Here is a 23,571-nt window from a genome sequence, read left to right on the forward strand (position 1 = left end):
AATTCAAAGTGATTCACAGTTGTATAAAAACAATAATGCTTATGCTCATAATAATAATAATCATTAATTATTATAATATTATAATAATTAATTACATAAAAAATAAATGCTGTAGTAAAATACTTTCAGTTGGAATATGACAGCTATGTAACGTTCTGTTTATGCCTGTGTCCTTTCAGATTATGTATGCATACCCGGTTTTACGAAGAACCTCTGAGGGTCGACTCCTTATGGGGCCAACTGAGGAGGCCAATAGGAGGAAGATCGTGTTGGCAGGGAGGGCCAGGTGTAAGGAGGAGGTCCTGGCTGAGGCCACTGCCTTTGTGAGGCAGAATGGAGGGAATCCTGGAGACCAGTTCCTGGTTCTGGCTCACTGCAAGATCCAGTTTGGGAAACACCAGGGTCAGAGGTTCCTGTGGCTGCTGGAGAACTCACTGGGGTATGCCTGCTATCTGGTCAGCAGCATTTTGGGGGAGGAGGAGAGGGACAACCCGCTGTCTGACAACAAACACCTGTTCCTCAGATACACCTCGCAGATCAGGGAGGTAGGCGAGGCTGTGGAGGTGTGTCATATAAAACAGGCCATGCTGCAGGAGGCCCAGAGGACAGGAGACTCTGGATGTCTGATGGTGGAGTTTGGGGATTTTAAGGGTAGGTCAATGAAGGAGGTGTATGAGGACCCAAGCAAGGAGGCCCAGGCTATTATCATCACCTACCTGAAGAAGGCAAAGGCCGGGCCTAACACCAATATGGCCCTTTTCAAAGCATACGTGCTGAAGAGGCAGGCTCCAGCCCACGTGCCCACCACCACTGTGCCCACTGCATCTGTCCTCACTGCTGCTGTGCCCACTGCCACTGTGTCTGTTCCTCCTCCACCTACTGCCACTAAGAACAGGCCACTGCTGGCGACCAATGTGAAGGCCCTGTTGGCGTGGGGGAAGCATTTATCTGCTTCACAGCTGGCACAAAAGATTTTGTCTCCAGCCAAACCCTGTAAGTGATTTGCAAGCTTTAAAATAATTACAGTATATATTATGCAGTATATATGTCTAACGAAAATACGTGTTCAACAGCTGCAGGACCACGTGTACCACCTGCGTCTGAGTCCGCAGTCCGGAGACAGCTCTTTACATGTGGTGAGTATCACTTAACGCATACAAGTGTGTTGGTGACATGTGCTTAGTGTTTTATGTTATTTTACAGACTCTGCTGCTACGGATTTTTTTGAGGAGGAAGATGACCTGGAGATGGCAACTGTAGCCTCGCAAGCTGAGGAACAACTTCCTCAAGGTATGTAAATCTTAAACAATATTTTACAAACAATTACAAATAAAACAAAACAGTATTTTTTAAATGACATATTATTTTATTTCACAACACAGAGGAATGGCACTTCTCAGGTGTCAATCTACATTCACTCTTTGAGTGAACATCCTCAAAGGAAAAAAGATAATTTAAAGGTGTATGTAAAAGGTTTTATTTCATTTTTTATCGTAATCACTGACTAAAGCTCATTCTTGTCATCTCACACTTCCCCCACTCCCCTTGGAATAAGTGGCTGTTGTAGTGTTTGGTCTGCTTCGCTTCACACTTGGCTGATCCCATCTTTTTTTCTTCTTGTATTTCTTCTAATGGTGCTTGGATGAAAAACAGGATGATTTTCACTGCTTCCTTCCATCTTTTCATCATCATGTCATCTCTCTACTAATCGTACATGCTTTGCAGTAAACCTTGTAATCGCAGTAGCTGTCCAGCAGAGCTGAGAAAGTCATGCAGTGAAAGTCTAAAACAATAAGATAATTTCGTTGTGTTTTTTTACGCTCCAGCCACTGCAGGCTCGAGAGGCCCTGCTCCTGCCCCGGCTCGTGCTACTGCCCCTGCTCCTGCCCCTTATCCTGCTCCTCCAGCATTGTGGACCCCTGGCCAGGTGTCCCAGTCTCCTGCAGAGCTTCCTGTCCACTGGAAAGAGCAACTCCAATCTTTCCAGCAAGGCCTTCAACCCCTGTCCCTCTGCACCAGGACCATCCTCACTACAGCCACCCACAGGACTGCAGCGCCCTGCCCAGCCTCCTCTGCAGTCTCCTCCTCTGCGGCCTGCCCAGCCTCCTCTGCAGTCTCCTCCTCTGCGCCCTGCCCAGCCCCTCTGCAGTCTCCTCCTCTGCGCCCTGCTCAGCCTCCTCTGCAGTCTCCTCCACAGCCTTCTGTCCAGCCAAGTGCTGCCTCTGCTCCTGCAACATGAACTGGGTCCAGTGTTGCAGACCAGGCTCCTGTAAGTAAGCTTCTCATTATTCGTGTGCAGGTCCTGCAGCGTGATTTCCAATGACCACAAAAAAAGATGCCGCATTTCCTCTGTGCTGGAAACTTTGCACTGGCTACCTTTTAATAGTAGATTTAATCAAAAAATTGCGCTTTAAGCCATGGAAGCTGAAATGTTTGCGGCCCGGCAGCAGCAGGGAGGATGTATGTTTCGGCTCGTTGGTCTAGGGGTATGATTCTCGCTTAGGGTGCGAGAGGTCCCGGGCTCAAATCCCAGACGAGCCCATTATTAGGCTTTGCTTTTAATCTCTTCAGCCTGATTAGGGCAACCAGGATATTTGTGAGAAATTGGGGATAAAATGTGCCAGAGAGAGGCCGGTTAGCTCAGTTGCTTAGAGCGTGGTGCTAATAACGCCAAGGTGGCGGGTTTTCATCCCCGTACGGGCCACTCATTTTCTCTCTGGGACCTTCGCTCTGCTCTTCTCGAAAATGACGGGCGGTCTCCCAGACATCCCTTCTGGCTAAACCATACAAGTATCTGGCCGAAATAGCTCAGTTGGGAGAGCGTTAGACTGAAGATCTAAAGGTCCCTGGTTCAATACCGGGTTTCGGCAGAGGAACCATGTCCGCCTCTTTTAGTCTACCTGATTCCACCTAGCCTCATCGCTATCTGACTCTCAGACAGCCAGCTAGCAGAGTGTGTTGGTTCCATGGTGTAATGATTAGCACTCTGGGCTTTGAATCCAGAAGTCTGAGTTCAAATCTCGGTGGAACCTTTTTAGGTTCTTTGCGGAAGGGAGGGAAGAAACAGAGGTGATGCGCAACTGCTGACGTGGCGGTGAAATTGGCACTCTCAAACCGAGTCGGAATTGGGGAAACATGGGCTTAAAAAGCAAAGGCTTCATTTGCTCCTTGCTATCGTGCTTCTGGACTCAATGACTTAAATCCTTGCTATCGTGCTTCTGGACTCAATGACTTAAATCTCTGCTGCTCATGGGAAAAGTTGACACACGCCAAGGTTCCATCGTGTAATGGTTAGCACTCTGGGCTCTGAATCCAGCGATCCGAGTTCAAATCTCGGTGGGACCTGCTTTTGCCAGGAATGTGTGCAGTACCTCGTTCGAAAAAACTTTTTCGGCAGCACTGAGCCGCAAGAGCTCATCTAGGTAGTGCCCCTTGAAGTGGGGCGTAAAAAGGATGGACAGCACTGGAGAATGCAGGCATCGATCCCACTACCTCTCGCTTGCGCCTACTGCTTCCTACCGATTGAGCCAAAGTAAGCCCAAAGTAAGCCCACGTGAGCCAATTGTGTTTCTCTGCTGTGGCTTACTTTTGACCAATCTTGTTCTCTCCTGTGGCTTACTTTTGACCAATCGTGTTTCTCTCCTGTGGCTTACTTTTGACCAATCGCCTTTCTCTCCTGTGGCTTACTTTTGACCAATCGCGTTTCTCTCCTGGCTCTGCTCCTGTGGCTTACTTTTGACCAATCGGCGACCGCTGTTATTATCGTCATCTTTGCAATCTTTGCAACAGGTAAGTCTATTCTTCACGACTCTATAATCGATCATTATTTATTCATAAACAGTGTTTGTTTTTAGACAATTAAACATGGCAATAAAGCCAGCTAGCGTGTAAAAGCACACATTTTCTTCTGTACATGTGAACCTGCAAGTTTACCATGATATACAGTAAAAAAAATTGTCACTACTGTCAAGATAATTAGCCGACCACTAATTAAGCTATATCCTCCTTAAACCATTTTTTTGTTGTAGTTAATTTAGTATTTTTTGTGTCATTCATTACATTATTTTGAGCACAAGAAGATTTTTACTAAAACCTTTAAAAAAAAAAGTTTAATTCATATATGTTATACTATACTATGTTATACACCAGTATACATATTTATGTTATCTTTTTAAATACTATGTTATACATATTTAAAAAGACATGAATAGGCAAAAACAAGTGTTTTTTTGTTTCAACAAATGATTCTCAACTATGTTATAAAAGATATACCAAAACGATTTGATATACCATTTTAAGTTTTAGATCTGTTTGATGATCATATTATTATGAATTGTCATAAACGCCTTTATGTTATATTTGGTGTTTCTTAGTAATCTCTGCCACAAAAGCTAAACAAAACAAAACGATTTAAGCATGGCATGATACCAGCAAGATTGTACCAAGAAGTTTAATTTATTTTCTTATTAATTAGTTCATCACACTATTTACAATTTGTACACAAGGCAATTCAAAGTGATTCACAGTTGTATAAAAAACAATAATGCTTATGCTCATAATAATAATAATCATTAATTATTATAATATTATAATAATTACTTACATAAAAAAAATGCTGTAGTAAAATACTTTCAGTTGGAATATGACAGCTATGTAACGTTCTGTTTATGCCTGTGTCCTTTCAGATTATGTATGCATACCCGGTTTTACGAAGAACCTCTGAGGGTCGACTCCTTATGGGGCCAACTGAGGAGGCCAATAGGAGGAAGATCGTGTTGGCAGGGAGGGCCAGGTGTAAAGAGGAGGTCTTGGCTGAGGCCACTGCCTTTGTGAGGCAGAATGGAGGGAATCCTGGAGACCAGTTCCTGGTTCTGTCTCACTGCAAGATCCAGTTTGGGAAACACCAGGGTCAGAGGTTCCTCAGGCTGCTGAAGAACTCACTGTGGTATGCCTGCTATCTGGTCAGCAGCATTTTGGGGGAGGAGGAGAGGGACAACCCGCTGTCGGACAACAAACACCTGTTCCTCAGATACACCTCGCAGATCAGGGAGGTAGGCGAGGCTGTAGAGGTGTATCAGAAAAAAACAGGCCATGCTGCAGGATGCCCACAGGACAGGAGACTCTTGGTGTCTGATGGTGGAGTTTGGGGATTTTAAGGGTAGGTCAATAAAGGAGGTGTATGAGGACCCAAGCAAGGAGGCCCAGGCTCTCATCACCTACCTGAAGAAGGCAAAGGCCGGGCCTAACACCAATATGGCCCTTTTCAAAGCATACGTGCTGAAGAGGCAGGCTCCAGCCCACGTGCCCACCGCCACTTTGCCCACTGCATCTGTCCTCACTGCTGCTGTGCCCACTGCCACTGTGTCTGTTCCTCCTCCACCTACTGCCACTAAGAACAGCCCACTGCTGGCGACCAATGTGAAGGCCCTGTTGGCGCGGGGGAAGCATTTATTTGCTTCACAGCTGGCACAAAAGATTTTGTCTCCAGCCAAACCCTGTAAGTGGGTAAGTTTTTTCTTTTTTCTCCAGCCACTGCAGGCTCGAGAGGCCCTCCTCCTGCCCCGGCTCGTGCTACTGCCCCTGCTCCTGCCCCTTATCCTGCTCCTCCAGCATTGTGGACCCCTGGCCAGATGTCCCAGTCGCCTGCAGAGCTTCCTGTCCACTGGAAAGAGCAACTCCCATCTTTCCAGCAAGGCCTTCAACCCCTGTCCCTCTGCACCAGGACCATCCTCACTACAGCCACCCACAGGACTGCAGCGCCCTGCCCAGCCTCCTCTGCAGTCTCCTCCTCTGCGCCCTGCCCAGCCTCCTCTGCAGTCTCCTCCTCTGCGCCCTGCCCAGCCTCCTCTGCAGTCTCCTCCTCTGCGCCCTGCCCAGCCTCCTCTGCAGTCTCCTCCTCTGCGCCCTGTTCAGCCTCCTCTGCAGTCTCCTCCACAGCCTTCTGTCCAGCCAAGTGCTGCCTCTGCTCCTGCAACATCAACTGGGTCCAGTGTTGCAGACCAGGCTCCTGTAAGTAAGCTTCTCATTATTCGTGTGCAGGTGCTGCAGCGTGATTTCCAATGACCACAAAAAAAGAGGCCGCATTTCCTCTGTGCTGGAAACTTTGCACTGGCTACCTTTTAATTGTAGATTTAATCAAAAAATTGCGCTTTAAGCCATGCAAGCTGAAATGTTTGCGGCTCGGCAGCAGCAGGGAGGATGTATGTTTCGGCTCATTGGTATAGGGGTATGATTCTCGCTTAGGGTGCGAGAGGTCCCTGGTTCAAATCCCGGATGAGCCCATTATTAGGCTTTGCTTTTAATCTCTTCAGCCTGATTAGGGCAACCAGGATATTTATATCCCGGGTTTCGGCAGAGGAACCACGTCCGCCTCTTTTAGTCTACCTGATTCCACCTAGCCTCATCGCTATCTGCCTCTCAGACAGCCAGCTATCAGGAAGTGTTGGTTCCATGGTGTAATGGTTAGCACTTTGGGCTTTGAATCCAGCGATCCAAGTTCCAATCTCGGTAGAACCTTTTTAGGTTCTTTGCGGAAGGGTGGGAAAAAGCAGAGGTGATGCGCAACTGCTGACGTGGCAGTGAAATTGGCAATCTCAAACAGAGTCGGAATTGGGGAAACATGGGCTTAAAAAGCAAAGGCTTCATTTGCTCCTTGCTATCGTGCTTTTGGACTCAATGACTTAAATCTCTGCTGCTCATGGGAAAAGTTGACACACGCCAAGGTTCCATGGTGTAATGGTTTGCACTCTTGGCTCTGAATCCAGCGATCCGAGTTCAAATCTCGGTGGGACTTGCTTTTGCCAGGAATGTGTGCAGTACCTCGTTCGAAAAAACATTTTCGGCAGCATTGAGCCGGAAGAGCTCATCTAGGTAGTGCCTCTTGAAAGGGGGCGTAAAAAGGAAGGACAGCACTGGAGAATGCAGGCATCGATCCCGCTACCTCTCGCATGCTAAGCGAGCGCTCTACCATTTGAGCTAATTCCCCTCGATGATGGAGAGGAGGTGTCCATCGCTCTCAAAGACAAAGACGAGGTGCGATCACTGGCTACCTTTTAATTGTAGATCCGAGTTCAAATCTCGGTGGGACCTGCATTTGCCAGGAATGTGTGCAGTACCTCGTTCGAAAAAACATTTTCGGCAGCACTGAGCCGTAAGAGCTCATCTAGGTAGTGCCCCTTGAAGGGGGGCGTAAAAAGGATGGACAGCACTGGAGAATGCAGGCATCGATCCCACTACCTCTCGCTTGCGCCTACTGCTTCCTACCGATTGAGCCAAAGTAAGCCCAAAGTAAGCCCACGTGAGCCAATCGTGTTTCTCTGCTGTGGCTTACTTTTGACCAATCGCGTTCTCTCCTGTGGCTTACTTTTGACCAATCGTTTTTCTCTCCTGTGGCTTACTTTTGACCAATCGCCTTTCTCTCCTGTGGCTTACTTTTGACCAATCGCGTTTCTCTCCTGGCTCTGCTCCTGTGGCTTACTTTTGACCAATCGGCGACCGCTATTATTATCGTCATCTTTGCAATCTTTGCAACAGGTAAGTCTATTCTTCACGACTGTATAATCGATCATTATTCATTCATAAACAGTGTTTTTTTTTGGACAATTAAACATGCCAATAAAGCTAGCTAGCGTGTAATAGCACACGTTTTATTCTGTACATGTGAACCTGCAACTTTACCATGATATACAGTAAAAAACATGCCACTACTGTCAAGATAATTAGCCGACCGCTAATTAAGCTATATCCTCCTTAAACCATTTTTTTGTTGTTGTTAATTTAGTATTTTTTTGTGTCATTCATTACATTATTATATACATTACTCCAGCCCACGTGCCCACCACCACTGTGCCCACTGCATCTGTCCTCACTGATGCTGTGCCCACTGCCACTGTGTCTTTTCCTCCTCCACCTACTGCCACTAAGAACAGGCCACTGCTGTCGACCAATGTGTAGGCCCTGTTGGCGCGGGGGAAGCATTTATTTGCTTCACAGCTGGCACAAAAGATTTTGTCTCCAGCCAAACCCTGTAAGTGGGTAAGTTTTTTCTTTTTTCTCCAGCCACTGCAGGCTCGAGAGGCCCTGCTCCTGCCCCGGCTCGTGCTACTGCCCCTGCTCCTGCCCCTTATCCTGCTCCTCCAGCATTGTGGACCCCTGGCCAGGTGTCCCAGTCGCCTGCAGAGCTTCCTGTCCACTGGAAAGAGCAACTCCAATCTTTCCAGCAAGGCCTTCAACCCCTGTCCCTCTGCACCAGGACCATCCTCACTACAGCCACCCACAGGACTGCAGCGCCCTGCCCAGCCTCCTCTGCAGTCTCCTCCTCTGCGGCCTGCCCAGCCTCCTCTGCAGTCTCCTCCTCTGCGCCCTGCCCAGCCCCTCTGAGTCTCCTCCTCTGCGCCCTGCTCAGCCTCCTCTGCAGTCTCCTCCACAGCCTTCTGTCCAGCCAAGTGCTGCCTCTGCTCCTGCAACATCAACTGGGTCCAGTGTTGCAGACCAGGCTCCTGTAAGTAAGCTTCTCATTATTCGTGTGCAGGTCCTGCAGCGTGATTTCCAATGACCACAAAAAAAGAGGCCGCATTTCCTCTGTGCTGGAAACTTTGCACTGGCTACCTTTTAATAGTAGATTTAATCAAAAAATTGCGCTTTAAGCCATGGAAGCTGAAATGTTTGCGGCCCGGCAGCAGCAGGGAGGATGTATGTTTCGGCTCGTTGGTCTAGGGGTATGATTCTCGCTTAGGGTGCGAGAGGTCCCGGGCTCAAATCCCAGACGAGCCCATTATTAGGCTTTGCTTTTAATCTCTTCAGCCTGATTAGGGCAACCAGGATATTTGTGAGAAATTGGGGATAAAATGTGTCAGAGAGAGGCCGGTTAGCTCAGTTGCTTAGAGCGTGGTGCTAATAACGCCAAGGTGGCGGGTTTTCATCCCCGTACGGGCCACTCATTTTCTCTCTGGGACCTTCGCTCTGCTCTTCTCGAAAATGACGGGCGGTCTCCCAGACATCCCTGCTGGCTAAACCATACAAGTATCTGGCCGAAATAGCTTAGTTGGGAGAGCGTTAGACTGAAGATCTAAAGGTCCCTGATTCAATACCGGGTTTCGGCAGAGGAACCACGTCCGCCTCTTTTAGTCTACCTGATTCCACCTAGCCTCATCGCTATCTGCCTCTCAGACAGCCAGCTAGCAGAGTGTGTTGGTTCCATGGTGTAATGATTAGCACTCTGGGCTTTGAATCCAGAAATCTGAGTTCAAATCTCGGTGGAACCTTTTTAGGTTCTTTGCGGAAGGGAGGGAAAAAACAGAGGTGATGCGCAACTGCTGACGTGGCGGTGAAATTGGCACTCTCAAACCGAGTCGGAATTGGGGAAACATGGGCTTAAAAAGCAAAGGCTTCATTTGCTCCTTGCTATCGTGCTTCTGGACTCAATGACTTAAATCCTTGCTATCGTGCTTCTGGACTCAATGACTTAAATCTCTGCTGCTCATGGGAAAAGTTGACACACGCCAAGGTTCTATCGTGTAATGGTTAGCACTCTGGGCTCTGAATCCAGTGATCCGAGTTCAAATCTCGGTGGGACCTGCTTTTGCCAGGAATGTGTGCAGTACCTCGTTCGAAAAAACTTTTTCGGCAGCACTGAGCCGCAAGAGCTCATCTAGGTAGTGCCCCTTGAAGTGGGGCGTAAAAAGGATGGACAGCACTGGAGAATGCAGGCATTGATCCCACTACCTCTCGCTTGCGCCTACTGCTTCCTACCGATTGAGCCAAAGTAAGCCCAAAGTAAGCCCACGTGAGCCAATTGTGTTTCTCTGCTGTAGCTTACTTTTGACCAATCTTGTTCTCTCCTGTGGCTTACTTTTGACCAATCGTGTTTCTCTCCTGTGGCTTACTTTTGACCAATCGCCTTTCTCTCCTGTGGCTTACTTTTGACCAATCGCGTTTCTCTCCTGGCTCTGCTCCTGTGGCTTACTTTTGACCAATCGGCGACCGCTGTTATTATCGTCATCTTTGCAATCTTTGCAACAGGTAAGTCTATTCTTCACGACTCTATAATCGATCATTATTTATTCATAAACAGTGTTTGTTTTTAGACAATTAAACATGGCAATAAAGCCAGCTAGCGTGTAATAGCACACGTTTTCTTCTGTACATGTGAACCTGCAACTTTACCATGATATACAGTAAAAAAAATTGTCACTACTGTCAAGATAATTAGCCGACCGCTAATTAAGCTATATCCTCCTTAAACCATTTTTTTGTTGTTGTTAATTTAGTATTTTTTGTGTCATTCATTACATTATTTTGAGCACAAGAAGATTTTTACTAAAACCTTTAAAAAAAAAAGTTTAATTCATATATGTTATACTATACTATGTTATACACCAGTATACATATTTATGTTATCTTTTTAAATACTATGTTATACATATTTAAAAAGACATGAATAGGCAAAAACAAGTGTTTTTTTGTTTCAACAAATGATTCTCAACTATGTTATAAAAGATATACCAAAACGATTTGATATACCATTTTAAGTTTTAGATCTGTTTGATGATCATATTATTATGAATTGTCATAAACGCCTTTATGTTATATTTGGTGTTTCTTAGTAATCTCTGCCACAAAAGCTAAACAAAACAAAACGATTTAAGCATGGCATGATACCAGCAAGATTGTACCAAGAAGTGTTATTTATTTTCTTATTAATTAGTTCATCACACTATTTACAATTTGTACACAAGGCAATTCAAAGTGATTCACAGTTGTATAAAAAACAATAATGCTTATGCTCATAATAATAATAATCATTAATTATTATAATATTATAATAATTAATTACATAAAAAAATGCTGTAGTAAAATACTTTCAGTTGGAATATGACAGCTATGTAACGTTCTGTTTATGCCTGTGTCCTTTCAGATTATGTATGCATACCCGGTTTTACGAAGAACCTCTGAGGGTCGACTCCTTATGGGGCCAACTGAGGAGGGCAATAGGAGGAAGATCGTGTTGGCAGGGAGGGCCAGGTGTAAAGAGGAGGTCTTGGCTGAGGCCACTGCCTTTGTGAGGCAGAATGGAGGGAATCCTGGAGACCAGTTCCTGGTTCTGGCTCACTGCAAGATCCAGTTTGGGAAACACCAGGGTCAGAGGTTCCTGTGGCTGCTGAAGAACTCACTGTCGTATGCCTGCTATCTGGTCAGCAGCATTTTGGGGGAGGAGGAGAGGGACAACCCGCTGTCGGACAACAAACACCTGTTCCTCAGATACACCTCGCAGATCAGGGAGGTAGGCGAGGCTGTAGAAGTGTATCAGAAAAAAACAGGCCATGCTGCAGGATGCCCACAGGACAGGAGACTCTTGGTGTCTGATGGTGGAGTTTGAGGATTTTAAGGGTAGGTCAATAAAGGAGGTGTATGAGGACCCAAGCAAGGAGGCCCAGGCTCTCATCACCTACCTGAAGAAGGCAAAGGCCGGGCCTAACACCAATATGGCCCTTTTCAAAGCATACGTGCTGAAGAGGCAGGCTCCAGCCCACGTGCCCACCGGGCTCCTCTGCAGTCCCACCGGACTCCTCTGCAGTCTCCTCCTCTGCACCCTGCCCAGCCTCCTCTGCAGTCTCCTCCTGTGCACCCTGCCCAGCCTCCTCTTCAGTCTCCTCCTCTGCGCCCTGCCCAGCCTCCTCTGCAGTCTCCTCCTCTGCGCCCTGCTCAGCCTCCTCTGCAGTCTCCTCCACAGCCTTCTGTCCAGCCAAGTGCTGCCTCTGCTCCTGCAACATCAACTGGGTCCAGTGTTGCAGACCAGGCTCCTGTAAGTAAGCTTCTCATTATTCGTGTGCAGGTCCTGCAGCGTGATTTCCAATGACCACAAAAAAAGAGGCCCCATTTCCTCTGTGCTGGAAACTTTGCACCGGCTACCTTTTAATTGTTGATTTAATAAGAAAATTGCGCTTTAAGCAATGGAAGCTGAAATGTTTGCGGCCCGACAGCAGCACGGAGGATGTATGTTTTGGCTCGTTGGTCTAGGGGTATGATTCTCGCTTAGGGTGCGAGAGGTCCCGGGTTCAAATCCCGGACGAGCCCATTATTAGGCTTTGCTTTTAATCTCTTCAGCCTGATTAGGGCAACCAGGATATTTCTGAGCAATTGGGGATAAAATGTGCCAGAGAGAGGCCGGTTAGCTCAGTTGGTTAGAGCGTGGTGCTAATAACGCCACGGTCGCGGGTTCGATCCCGTACGGGCCACTCATTTTCTCTCTGTGACCTTCGTTCTGCTCTTCTCGAAAATGACGGGCGGTCTCCCATACATCCATGCTGGCTAAACCACACAAGTACCTGGCCGAAATAGCTCAGTTGGGAGAGCGTTAGACTGAAGATTTAAAGGTCCCGGTTTTTGGCAGAGGAACAACCTCCGCCTCTTTTAGTCTACCTTATTCCACCTCTCAGACAGCCAGTTAGCAGGGTGTTTTGGTTCCATGGTGTAATAGTTAGCACTCTGGGCTTTGAATCCAGCGATTCGAGTTCAAATCTCGGTGGAACCTTTTTAGGATCTTTGCGGAAGGGAGGGGAAAAACAGAGGTGATGCGCAACTGCTGACGTGGCGGTGAAATTGGCACTCTCAAACCGAGTCGGAATTGGGGAAACATGGGCTTAAAAGACAAAGGCTTCTTTTGCTCCTTGCTATCGCGCTTCTGAATGACTTAAATCTCTGCACCACATGGGAAAAGTTGACACACGCCGAGGTTCCATGGTGTAAGGGTTCGCACTCTGGGCTCTGAATCCAGTGATCCGAATTCAAATCTCGGTGGGACCTTCATTTGCCAGGCTAAACAGCACAAGTACCTGGCTGAAATAGCTCAGTTGGGAGAGTGTTAGACTGAAGATCTAAAGGTCCCTGGTTCAATCTCGGGTTTCGGCAGAGGAACCACTCCCACCTCCTTTAGGCTACCTGATTCCACCTAGCCTCATCGCTATCTGCCTCTCAGACAGACAACTGGGAGGGTGTGTTGGTTCCATGGTGTAATGGTTAGCACTCTGGGCTTTGAATCCAGCGATCCGAGTTCAAATCTCGGTAGAACCTTTTTTGGTTCTTCGCGGAAGGGAGGGAAAAAACAGAGGTGATGCGCAACTGCTGACGTGGCGGTGAAATTGGCACTCTCAAACCGAGTCGGAATTGGGGAAACATAGGGTGCTTCTCAATATCCCTCCTCGTCTCCTCGTTCCTCTGTCCTCCATCCTATGACCCGGAAACCGATCGAGCTCAGCCATCTTGAAGGACATCTCAATTCTCTAATTGCACCGCGAGGAGGCGAGGATCGAGGAGTGAGGAGGCTTTCAACCCCTGTCCTTTTGCACCAGGACTATCCTCACTACAACCACCCACAGGACTGCAGCGCCCTGCCCAGCCTCCTCTGCAGTCTCCTCCTCTGCACCCTGCCCAGCCTCCTCTGCAGTCTCCTCCTGTGCACCCTGTCCAGCCTCCTCTGCAGTCTCCTCCTCTGCGCCCTGCCCAGCCTCCTCTGCAGTCTCCTCCTCTGCGCCCTGCTCAGCCTCCTCTGCAGTCTCCTCCACAGCCTTCTGTCCAGCCAAGTGCTGCCTCTGCTCCTGCAACATCAACTGGGTCCAGTGTTGCAGACCAGGCTCCTGTAAGTAAGCTTCTCATTATTCGTGTGCAGGTCCTGCAGCGTGATTTCCAATGACCACAAAAAAAGAGGCCCCATTTCCTCTGTGCTGGAAACTTTGCACCGGCTACCTTTTAATTGTTGATTTAATAAGAAAATTGCGCTTTAAGCCATGGAAGCTGAAATGTTTGCGGCCCGACAGCAGCACGGAGGATGTATGTTTCGGCTCGTTGGTCTAGGGGTATGATTCTCGCTTAGGGTGCGAGAGGTCCCGGGTTCAAATCCCGGACGAGCCCATTATTAGGCTTTGCTTTTAATCTCTTCAGCCTGATTAGGGTGTAGGATTACAAATTTTATTTTAAATGTATAATTGAGCTTCCAATACAATAGCATAGAAACTGAGAAAGTTTATTAGTGTGAATTTTGTATCTAAGGTAAATGATGTCACAAACCTGCCTGTTCCTGTCTGTCCAGCTCTCTATTGTAAGTTAAATTGGTCAGAGCACTGAGACTATCACCTTTTGTCTTTATGCACTGCCTGGCCATTAAGATAATGTGAAGGTATCGGTGAAGAGTCTGGCTGATTGGATTAGGATATTTACATTACACTGTTATGCTGATTGGATTAGGATTGGTAACACTCTCAGTCTAGGGCACATCCTTAACCCAGATGCCTCATTTGCATGCTTTTGTTTCCACCTTTATGTAACTCCTCCTCTTGAAATGTATATAAACTACAATGTAAAGTTCCCTTAGTTAGACTTGATTGAGATGACTACAGCAACGAAATAAAGAACTTATACCTCAACAATCTCCTGGTCTGCAACTCTATCTTTTCTACACTTGAGAAGAAGAAGTTCACAACAGATGGTGCCGTGACCCGGATGGAGAAACTGAAACTCAACAAAGAATGAACTTTTGAAACTTCAAAGCTCAAAGATCTCAACAAAGATCTTACTTTCCAGTTCCAGACTGAATCTTTTGAATCCAGAAAGATCTCAACAAAGCTGCCTGAGTTCGCGAACTGAATCTCAACAAAGATCTCAACAAAGCTGACTGTGTTCCAGAACTGAATCTCAACAAAGATCTCAACAAAGCTGACTGTGTTCCAGAACTGAATCTCAACAAAGATCTCAACAAAGCTAACTGAGTTCCAGAACCAAGCTCAACAAAGATCTCTGACTGAGTTTCCAGACGGAATTTTTTCCATACAACAATAATTTGGTGAGTTTCACTCCATTCAAAGAACCGTTGAAAAACCAGTAAAAATTATCCTCTGTGCCGTCAGAGAAAGAGTTATCAGACAGCTGTAGTGTTTGATTACCCAAAGTTATCCTTTAGAAGTTGTCTTTTAAAGATTAAAATATATCCTCTGTTCAGGCAGGGACGTTTTTAACATCACATGTTAAAAAATATCCTCTGTGTCAGGCAGGGAAGATTAGTAGTATTTTGCTAATTATTTGTTTTGTTGTTTGTTACCTTGTGGTGTTACCCTCTAAAAAAATTCTTTTAGAGAAGAGAGTTTGATCCTCTGAATAGTCAGGGAAGTTGTTGGTATCCTCTGTGCAGACAGGGAAGATTTTAGCATTCAAGTTAAAATATTGTTAGCCTCTGTGCAAGCAGAGAAGAGGTAGTCTTACAGGCTATTTATTTTGGTTACCCTTTTAAAAGTTTTTCTTTTAGAGAGGAAAGTTTGATCCTCTGTTTCAGGCAGGGAAGAGTTAGCAATACATGCTAGTAATTTTGTTTTATCCTCTAAAAAGTTAGGAAGGTGAAAGATCCTTTCCGTTTCTTTCAGGGAAGATTAGCGTAACGTGCTAATATTTTGTGTTTCATCCTCTGTTTCTGGCAGGGAAGTTAAATGTGATGTGTTGGTAACAAGGAAGGTTTATCAACAGTTTGATCTGTGACATAAGTGTAGACTCTTTTGATCAGAGAAGTTTTAGTGTTTTTGATTGTGTGATAAAGAAATCCACAAAATGGTTAGAACGAATGCTAGGCTGGTTCCAACAACTGAAAAATTTGGTCTTGCGACTCCTTTGTGGTCAGATAGTGAATTTAAAACACTGTTAGGAGAACAAATGAACCTAATAGTCACTGAGAAAGTTAGAAAAGAACTAACGCAGAAATATGAGATTCATCCAGACAAAACTTGGTCGGTAGATGAGTGTAAAAAAGTACTAGGAGCAAGTATTCGCAAGAACAATGTGAAAGGCATAATATGTTGCCATAGAGAATTTGGTTTAGCACTAGCTACAGAACAGTCTAAACGCAACTCAGAGCTAGAGAAACAGATTAATGAGCTCCGGGCTAAAGTTTCCTCTTTAACCAAGAAATTGAACCGCAACAAAGATGCAGAAAAAACTGATGGGGAAGAAGTAAGTCAGCCTGATAACATTTACCCTGATTTACGAACGTTCTTTGAAACAGATGTAGCCGTCCAATCAGTCACTGATAAGCCTGTTAATTCAGTTTATGTGTGTGGAGCTAGAAAAAGATCACAGGGAATTGAGGAAAATGAAAGTGTTTCTACCCACCCTTCTGTAGTCCGAATACAAACTGTCGCAAAAGCCCTTGGACCTAAGGATATAGAACGACTCTCTGAGAGTTTACCCTCACCACGTAAACAGTTTTCTGAATTTAGAAGGGCATTGATCAGCAAAATTCGTCTATATGACATGTCGTTAACAGAAGTCACACAGTTAATGTCACAAATTTTAACTGATTCTGAATTCAACAGTTTTGAATCTGCAGTGACTTCTGAACTACAACATGCCAGTAGAGGCGATATGAGAGAAGGTGTTTTGAAAATCCTAAAGACTATCTTAGGACCCAAAATAGACTGGTCTAGAGTTACTAGCTGTGTACAAAAGAAAGAAGAAACGGTAAATGAATATACTGAACGGTTTTGTCAGTCAGCCATAACTTACAGTGGAATAGTGGATGATTCCGAAAGTGTGCTCGATGACAAAGGACCACTAATTCGTATCTGGTCAGATGGCCTTGTAGCCGAATACAGAAGAGCTTTGCCATTCCTAGATCTAACTTGGTCTAACAGAACTCTCAGAAGTAACGTTGACAGGTTAGCTGCATGGGAAAGAGATGCTGATGTTAAAACCAAAGTGAGAGTAGCAGCAGCAGCTACATTTAGCACAGCAAAACAAGAAAACAGGTGGTCTAAAAAAGAAGGGAGCTGCCACTATTGTGGAAGATTAGGACATTGGGAGAAAGAGTGTAGGAAGAAATTGCAAGATACAAAAAGAAATGCTATGCATAATTCTGCTCCTTCTCAGCCTGCTTACAACCCGGAAGCAGTTCCGCAAGTGTCCACTGAAACTTTAGGACAGCTTGTTCAGGCTCTTTTAAGAGCACAAAAAGACCAGGAAAAAAACTAATTGTTGGGGCTGTGAGTAGCTACCTTACCCCTGTAATACATCATAATGACACAAGAATTTTTGTGAAAGGTAGCATACAAGAGAAAGAAATTGATTTTTTGCTTGATACAGGTGCAGAAATTACCATAATTCCTACAAAATTGGCTAAAGGTTTAGACATTCCGTACAAGAAAACCAAATTTTCTTTAACTGGCGTAATAGGTGAAGATTCTGATTTGTATGAAACCCCGCCCATAGATGTACAATTTGGCCCAAAAACTCTGACTACAAAATTGTTATGTGCTCCATTAAATACAGGTGCAATTTTAGGCATGGATCTCCTGAGACAAATACATCTAACTTTAGACGTGTCCTCAGAATCTGCTAGCATTCAAATTTCCTCAGCACAAGTTTCTACCAATAATGTAATCCCTCCAGAGTATGCTTTGTTACAGAATCATCCAATTTGGGCTAAAGACAAGGATGATTGTGGTTTGTTGACAGGTGTAGAACCAATAAAATTGACGGGGACTCCACCTCCGGTCACCAAACAATATCCGATCAATAAGGAAGCTATACAGGGGATCAAACCTATTGTAGAAAAGTTGCTGACGCAAGGAGTGCTAGTTAAAACCAACAGTCCCTGTAACTCACCCATTTGGCCCATCAAGAAATCCAATGGGACATGGAGACTTACAATAGACTACAGAGTAGCCAATAAAAATATTGATAAAATCACCCCTCTAGTGGCAGATCCTTCCACAATTTGTAATGGCATACCATTAGAGAGTAAGATTTTTTCAGTAATTGATATGTCTAATGGATTCTTTTCTGTACCGTTGCACTCTGACAGCCAGCCATGGTTAGCTTTCACAGTTGACTATGAGCAATACCAGTGGACACGTTTGCCACAGGGATTTCAAAACTCCCCAACCATATACCATCAGGCTGTCAGACGTGATTTGTGTGACCCAGAATGTCCGGTAAAACAGTCCACTATGATCCAATATGTCGATGATATTTTGATTTCCTCAACAGATCACGAGGTACATCAAACTGAATTGGCATCATTGTTGGACTATTTGCATAAGAAAGGACACAAATGCAGCTTTCACAAAGCTCAAATTGCTAAAAAGCAAGTCACATTTCTGGGTCAAACAATTGGTGCAGGAAATAGATCCATTACACAGGATCGAGCGGCTTCAGTCAAAGCCATACCCCCGCCTACTACCATTAAAACACTCCGATCATTTTTAGGAACAGCAGGTTACTGTAGACCTTGGATTGAAGACTATGCCTCAATTGCACAGCCGCTCTATGACTTGTTGAAAGGCCATGGTAAAGATTCTGATACTGTTTGTATGGAAGAATGTCACCTCAAAGCGTTCAATGATTTGAAGAGAGCACTATGTCAAGCACCAGCATTAGGAATTGCCCAAACTGATAGAGCATTTGTGCTTTATGTCCATGAACATTTAAGCTTCAGGACTGCATGTCTAATGCAAGATCATGGGGGCAGTTTACGCCCAATTCATTACTATTCTGGTAAACTTGACATAGTAGCTCAAGGTATGGGCCCATGCCTCAGAGCAGTACAGGCAGTGCATCTAGCGCTTCAGGCTTCATCAGGAATGGTGTTAGGACAGTCTGTAAACGTAAGATGTCCGCATGCAGTGTCCGCATTAATGAATCAAGCAAAAGTCACTTCTGTCACTTCCTCTCGCTGGGGAAATTGGTTAGCAACTCTCACAGCCCCGAATATTGTCTTACAGCGTGCACCTGTCACGAATCCGTCCTCATGTATGATGTCTGCTATGACTGAAGTTTTGTTAGAGGATGAAGGAGAAATGACACACGATTGTGTTACGCTTACATATACACCTATGAGTGAAATAAAAGAAACTCCCACAGAGAATTCAGAATTTGAGTTGTTTGTTGACGGTTCAGCTCAAGTAATTGAAGGTAACAGACGAGCAGGTTATGCAGTAACGTCCACCACGGAAGTGTTAGCTTCAGGACGTCTTCCAGATCATTTTTCAGCTCAAGCTGCAGAACTAGTAGCCCTAACAAGAGCATGCACGCTAGCTTCAGGATCAGTTGCTAATATCTACACAGATTCCAGATATGCTTTTGGGGTAATTCATGATTTTGGTGTCATTTGGCAAACCAGACAGTTTCTAACTTCTGCTGGATCCCCCATTAAGCATGCTGAATTAGTGAAAGATCTAATGTTTTCCATGAAACTTCCAAAGAAATTAGCAGTGATCAAAGTGAAAGCACATCTCACAACTAATACTACGGAAGCTAAAGGTAATGCTCTTGCTGATATGGCAGCTAAACAGGCTTGTTTCTATGCAACTGTACAAGTGTGTTCAGGTAGTGCAGCACAGAAGACAATTATGCCTCCTGAATCAATAATTGATCTGTACAAAGACGTTCCTCTGTATGAAGCATGGACATGGTTAGACAAAGGAGCCACAGTGGATTCATCTGGTTGCTGGACCAAAGGGGGAAAGTATGTCGCTCCCGAATCACTGCTGCCATATTTGGCTCAACAAATACACAGTTTAGGTCACAGTGGTCCAGCAACGATGAATCACAGGTTCTCAAATCAGTGGTGGAATCCAAAATTCAGAAATGTAGCCACAGAAACAGCCAAGAGGTGTGTTACATGTCAGAAAAATAATGATATACCAGCAGCCACTACACCAGCAGCACATACCCCAGCTCCACCAGGACCATTTCGTCACCTGCAAGTTGATTACATATCATTGCCTCGTTGTAAGGGAAAAACTGATGTTTTGGTAGTAATAGACAAGTTCTCAAGATGGGTAGAAGCTTATCCAACAGGGCGTGCTACAGCTGCACATACTGCTAAATGTCTTGTCACTGATTTCATTCCCAGATGGGGATTACCAGATTGGATTGACTCAGATCAAGGTACACACTTCACAGGACAGATAGTCAAGGAAGTGTCTAGAATGTTGCAGATTAAGTGGAACCTCCACTGCCCCTATAGGCCACAAGCATCAGGACAGGTTGAACGTGCAAACAGAACAATCAAAATCAGGCTAAGCAAAATGCATCAGGAAGGAGTACCATGGGTTGAAGCGTTGCCAGCAGTACTGTGTAGTATGAGAGCATCACCTAACAGAACAGTAGGACTGAGCCCTCATGAGATTATTACTGGACGCCCCATGCAGATGCCAGGTGTGATTGATCTTAGAAATGCTGATGTACACATTACCTCAGATGCCCTGATTGCTTACTGTGAAAACCTAACAAAGGCGGTACAGAGTGCCAGAGGGAGAGTTGAGTCATGTTGGCAGACTTCACCAGAAGGGGGACACACAATCATCCCAGGTCAATGGGTCATGATAAAGTCATTCAGAAATAAGCCATTAGAACCAAAGTGGCATGGGCCACATCAAGTGATGTTGATTACAGCCGCTGCAGTATTGTGTGAGGGAAGGAAAACCTGGACTCATTGTACACACTGTAAGGTTGTTCCCCCACCAACAGGGATAGGTTAGGACACAGAACCAGTGAGGAGCCCCGGGAAGAACCGAATGCAGTAGGCTTCGGGGGTTAACCCTGGGGTGAAGACTTCCCTCATAGGCCCTATCCTAGTCCATCCTTACCTCACTGTTCTTTAGGTGTCAAAGGTTTAAGAAATAGGGAAAGAGGAAATCAACAATAGCAGACTCAGAAAAAGTTCACAATCCTAGTGTTTGAACAAATACTGCTCTACTGTCTTTTGTTTTTTTTTTCTTTCTTATTCTGTGCAGACACCACTTGATGACAGTCCGGGACCCATACGCACCAACCTCCTCACCTGCGTATGAAGCCACAACCTCCAGAAAACAACTAGACTCACTGGCGAACCAACTATCACGAAAGAAAAAAAAAAAATACACAACGCAGAGACTCACATACGAAACCTTCAATCATCCATCAACATGATCAAGATTGTCGTTCTACTAAGCATCATGGACATCGCACAAAGTGTGGACTCCAGAAACAACATATTCTTAGAGCTAATGAATATGTCAAGAAATGCCTTGTTTGCTGGAAAGGACGTTTGCATGCCACACGCACCTTCAGTAGGAGCAGGAATCCCCTGGGTGGCACACCCTATCTCCAAATGTGACACGTGTACCTTATTCAATCATCATACCAGTGAATTATACAACAAGGATACATGTCACAATACAACAATTCCTCCAGCTTCTCCGTGTTGCATTCCAGGACTACCATCCTGCAACCTAACTTCAGCTACTCCCATCATGACAGATCTACTCCTGCCAATGATGTTCTATTGGTGCATGGAAAATTATGCTCCAGCATCGACTCCACTGGGGGAAATTCCTCGTGAACGTTGCAGCTTTGTGATTGAAAGAGGAGCAGAATCCCACGTGTACGTTACTACAACAGATAAGAAAGAGGAAAATGACTTAACAGAGTGTTTCTCCAGAAACCCATCCCTACCAAATTTTTTTGAAATAAATCAGTTGTGTATTTTCTCTCCACCAACTGACACTTTTTGGTTATGTGGAACTTCTGTCTACAGCATCCTCCCCAGCCAATTTAACGGAAGGTGCACCCTGGTTTATATTCTACCAGCTATCAGAGAAAATACACACTCCACCCCAAGCTCCCCACAGCTACAAAATTCAGCTCCTACCACTAACAAAGCAGATGGCTGCATTCCAGGACTCACTTGTGCACAAACATGGTGGTCAAGAACTCTTGGAGCATTAATACCATCTTATGGTGTCATGCAAGCCCTTGATCAAGTCAGAAGCTTATCGAATTCTGTACAGAAATTGGCCAATGATACGGCTTGGGCCCTTGGTAACATCACGGACACTCTCGCTTCGCACAAGATAATGATCTTACAGAACAGAGTGGCCTTGGATTACATTCTAGCAACGCAAGGAGGAGCCTGCACCATCATCGGACCTGAGTGCTGCACCGGGTTAATGGATCCAACAGAGAACTTGAACAAAATCCAACAAGACATTCTTGATCTTTCAGCAAAATTACACCAGATGACTGAAGTTAATTTTTCATGGTTCGGAAACTTGATTGGGAAACCCTGGCTGTGGATAAAGGAAATAGCAATTCTGCTGTTATTTCTTCTAATAGCATACTATCTATGCGTCCACAGTATCAAGTGTTTCATTCAACAAATGACTCACGCCCCTCACAAAGAAATGACAGTCCCAAACAGAAAAGACTATTACCCTTAAGAACTTAACGGACCCTAAATTTGCATGTTTGTTTCTGTGTCAGCATGCAATTGCAGAAACAGCAACACAGAAGCATGAGCCTGTAATGATCACAAGTTACAAGAATTTAACTTTTAAGTGTCTAAATTTATATTTTGTGAGAGTTATTTAGAACTCTCAAAGGGGGAACTGTAGGATTACAAATTTTATTTTAAATGTATAATTGAGCTTCCAATACAATAGCATAGAAACTGAGAAAGTTTATTAGTGTGAATTTTGTATCTAAGGTAAATGATGTCACAAACCTGCCTGTTCCTGTCTGTCCAGCTCTCTATTGTAAGTTAAATTGGTCAGAGCACTGAGACTATCACCTTTTGTCTTTATGCACTGCCTGGCCATTAAGATAATGTGAAGGTATCGGTGAAGAGTCTGGCTGATTGGATTAGGATATTTACATTACACTGTTATGCTGATTGGATTAGGATTGGTAACACTCTCAGTCTAGGGCACATCCTTAACCCAGATGCCTCATTTGCATGCTTTTGTTTCCACCTTTATGTAACTCCTCCTCTTGAAATGTATATAAACTACAATGTAAAGTTCCCTTAGTTAGACTTGATTGAGATGACTACAGCGACGAAATAAAGAACTTATACCTCAACAATCTCCTGGTCTGCAACTCTATCTTTTCTACACTTGAGAAGAAGAAGTTCACAACAAGGGCAACCAGGATATTTCTGAGCAATTGGGGATAAAATGTGCCAGAGAGAGGCCGGTTAGCTCAGTTGGTTAGAGCGTGGTGCTAATAACCCCAAGGTCGCGGGTTCGATCCCCGTACGGGCCACTCATTTTCTCTCTGTGACCTTCGTTCTGCTCTTCTCGAAAATGACGGGCGGTCTCCCATACATCCATGCTGGCTAAACCACACAAGTACCTGGCCGAAATAGCTCAGTTGGGAGAGCGTTAGACTGAAGATTTAAAGGTCCCGGGTTTTGGCAGAGGAACAACCTCCGCCTCTTTTAGTCTACCTTATTCCACCTCTCAGACAGCCAGTTAGCAGGGTGTTTTGGTTCCATGGTGTAATGGTTAGCACTCTGGGCTTTGAATCCAGTGATCCGAGTTCAAATCTCGGTGGAACCTTTTTAGGATCTTTGCGGAAGGGAGGGGAAAAACAGAGGTGATGCGCAACTGCTGACGTGGCGGTGAAATTGGCACTCTCAAACCGAGTCGGAATTGGGGAAACATGGGCTTAAAAGACAAAGGCTTCTTTTGCTCCTTGCTATCGCGCTTCTGGACTGAATGACTTAAATCTCTGCACCTCATGGGAAAAGTTGACACACGCCGAGGTTCCATG

General features: G+C 45.1%; 10 non-coding genes across 10 annotated transcripts; all 10 read left to right on the plus strand.

Moving 5' to 3' along the window:
• Positions 1 to 2,797: 2,797 nt before the first annotated feature.
• trnaf-gaa (transfer RNA phenylalanine (anticodon GAA)) lies at positions 2,798 to 2,870 on the plus strand. The gene has a single exon. It is a non-coding gene; the product is annotated as a tRNA-Phe (tRNA).
• Positions 2,871 to 2,960: 90 nt separating this feature from the next.
• trnaq-uug (transfer RNA glutamine (anticodon UUG)) lies at positions 2,961 to 3,032 on the plus strand. Its single transcript has one exon. It is a non-coding gene; the product is annotated as a tRNA-Gln (tRNA).
• A 241-nt stretch (positions 3,033 to 3,273) lies between these two features.
• On the plus strand, positions 3,274 to 3,345 carry trnaq-cug (transfer RNA glutamine (anticodon CUG)). Its single transcript has one exon. It is a non-coding gene; the product is annotated as a tRNA-Gln (tRNA).
• A 6,159-nt stretch (positions 3,346 to 9,504) lies between these two features.
• trnaq-cug (transfer RNA glutamine (anticodon CUG)) lies at positions 9,505 to 9,576 on the plus strand. The gene has a single exon. It is a non-coding gene; the product is annotated as a tRNA-Gln (tRNA).
• A 2,427-nt stretch (positions 9,577 to 12,003) lies between these two features.
• trnap-agg (transfer RNA proline (anticodon AGG)) lies at positions 12,004 to 12,075 on the plus strand. The gene has a single exon. It is a non-coding gene; the product is annotated as a tRNA-Pro (tRNA).
• An 88-nt stretch (positions 12,076 to 12,163) lies between these two features.
• trnai-aau (transfer RNA isoleucine (anticodon AAU)) lies at positions 12,164 to 12,236 on the plus strand. Its single transcript has one exon. It is a non-coding gene; the product is annotated as a tRNA-Ile (tRNA).
• A 763-nt stretch (positions 12,237 to 12,999) lies between these two features.
• On the plus strand, positions 13,000 to 13,071 carry trnaq-uug (transfer RNA glutamine (anticodon UUG)). Its single transcript has one exon. It is a non-coding gene; the product is annotated as a tRNA-Gln (tRNA).
• A 765-nt stretch (positions 13,072 to 13,836) lies between these two features.
• On the plus strand, positions 13,837 to 13,908 carry trnap-agg (transfer RNA proline (anticodon AGG)). The gene has a single exon. It is a non-coding gene; the product is annotated as a tRNA-Pro (tRNA).
• Positions 13,909 to 22,987: 9,079 nt separating this feature from the next.
• Positions 22,988 to 23,061, plus strand: trnai-aau (transfer RNA isoleucine (anticodon AAU)). Its single transcript has one exon. It is a non-coding gene; the product is annotated as a tRNA-Ile (tRNA).
• A 224-nt stretch (positions 23,062 to 23,285) lies between these two features.
• Positions 23,286 to 23,357, plus strand: trnaq-uug (transfer RNA glutamine (anticodon UUG)). The gene has a single exon. It is a non-coding gene; the product is annotated as a tRNA-Gln (tRNA).
• Positions 23,358 to 23,571: the final 214 nt, after the last annotated feature.

The sequence above is a fragment of the Siphateles boraxobius genome, unplaced genomic scaffold (assembly GCF_051911475.1).
Source record: "Siphateles boraxobius isolate OS27281-9 unplaced genomic scaffold, OSU_SipBor_1 19, whole genome shotgun sequence".
Lineage (NCBI taxonomy): Eukaryota > Metazoa > Chordata > Actinopteri > Cypriniformes > Leuciscidae > Siphateles > Siphateles boraxobius.